This window comes from Charadrius vociferus, unplaced genomic scaffold (genome assembly GCF_000708025.1).
Source record: "Charadrius vociferus isolate BGI_N301 unplaced genomic scaffold, ASM70802v2 scaffold92, whole genome shotgun sequence".
Lineage (NCBI taxonomy): Eukaryota > Metazoa > Chordata > Aves > Charadriiformes > Charadriidae > Charadrius > Charadrius vociferus.
In genome coordinates, this window is record NW_009647874.1 from 2,030,527 (window position 1) to 2,032,588 (window position 2,062).

Sequence of the window (2,062 nt, forward strand, 5' to 3'; positions counted from 1 at the left end):
CCCCCCCGCCCAGGCTTTCCTCTGCCTCCCCCTTCCCCCAACCCTCCAAGTGTAACCTGCGTTATATTTTAAACAAACCGAGAGTTAGCAGCTCTGTCCGCTGCTGTCTGTCCGCATCAGTTAGCAGCAGCAGAGCTCGGGGTACCGCAAGCCAACACACAAACCAACGCTAAAACGAGCAACAAGTTAATTCGGCAAAACTTAACTTTGCCGCCCGCCTTTGGAAAAGTCCGCTTCGGCCAGGATTGCCGGCTTCGTGCCTCAAACGGCACCCGAATTCTGAGAGTGCTACAGAGACCATGTATTATTATAATTTTTTTTTTTCACCCCCCTTCTTTTAATAAATGCCTATTTTGTCCGAACGGACGCCTTCGGAAAATGGATGTAGAAGCGATACTGTCGCGGAGGTAGGGAAAAGAAAGCGAATGTTTACCGTATTTAGTATTCATTTACTTATAGTGGGAAATGATTAGGTATCTCCTAATATAACCGTGGAGACCAACTGCCTAATTAGCATTTACAAATTAAAATGTTAAACATAAAGACATATTCCGTATACAGTCTGCTATATGTAAAACACACTCGTGCATAATACAGCAGTCAGCTGAAAACGTGAAGTTGACTGGCTTCCAGATACGGAGCGTTCTTGGCTAATGGGATCTGCTCTGGGTTTTTCAAGCTTACCCATACTGTAGTTCAGAGTTCTTATGACCACGTCGATAGCTGCGCTAGGGATATTACACTACCCGGTCTGGAGAAAATAGGAAAATATACAGATTACTTTTAAAAGGCTGACGATAAGAACCATAAACACAATAGGCAGGCGGATCATTTATCCGTACCTTTTATTCTGAAGGTTTCACTCGGAACCTTATTTATTGTTTTGAGGGGAACAAAGCATTTCAGGTTCTGTAATAAATTAGAACAATAATACAGAACTGCACATGCAAAGCAAGATAGCTTTTAAAATCGGGGTCCTTTCTTTCTCAGCTGCATAATTCTGATATTACCCAACGTGTCATGCTTAGGGTTCACCTCACACGGACTGTAATGAAAGTTGCCAAATGAATGGAACAATCTATCTGTTGACTTGGGCTCGACGTAGACACATTACATATGATGGAAAACTAATGCTCCTGCTGACGTTAAAATCATATAGTTCCAATCCAGCTCCTTGAACATGTAGATTTTTATTTATAAGAATAATTGTGCATGTAGAGACATAAAAAGGGGATTTACAAGTTGGAGTCTTTTAAAAGAGACTGTGAAAACCTTAGTCCCGCTTTTATTAGACATGATATCATTCTGATTTGCGTGCTTGCCATCTCAATAGCGTTTCACGTGTGAAAAAAAAAAAAAAGGAAAGATCCATATGCATTACATAGATTTTCTTTTACGCGCATAAGGACTGGCAGTCTCTTAGTGGATAAGAGGGTGAATAATTGTGATACACCAGAAAACAGTTCGTGCAGTTTGGCAGCTCTGTTTTTTATTATTAGATTTTTTGACATTTGAACTTGTCTATTGTCTGAGGAGCTCAGTGCAGATTGCAGTAGGTCAACCTTAAGGCTGCTCTTTTTGGCATTGCACACAAACATGCACACGCTGTCTGTTCTCCTTGCGTGAATGCAGCAGCTACAGTTTTACCGTGCTTTTTTTTTTTTCTTTTTCTTTTTTTCTTCCCCAAATGCACATGTATTTATATTTATCTAATCCTCTTGGGGTTTTCACGGTCGTGTGGTTAGTTTGTACGCGCGTTCATTTTACACCCGTTTCTCCAATCTATATATTTGCCTGATGTTGGATACTTTGAAGTACTCAGTGGCTTTTACAGCAGTATAATTCCAGCATCACGATGTTTGATAAAAGGGACTTCGGTAGCCCTGGGATTAAATGACATATTTCCCCGCAGCTTCGCTCAACTCCATCATGACTCCTACAGTCCAAAGTTAACATTATTCATCATCTCCTCGCATTTATTCCCTCCTCCCCTCTCTAAATTCAGCCCCGCCATCCGACTTCGGAAACAATTTCTTGCCGCCTGCTAGAGCTGGGGGAGGGG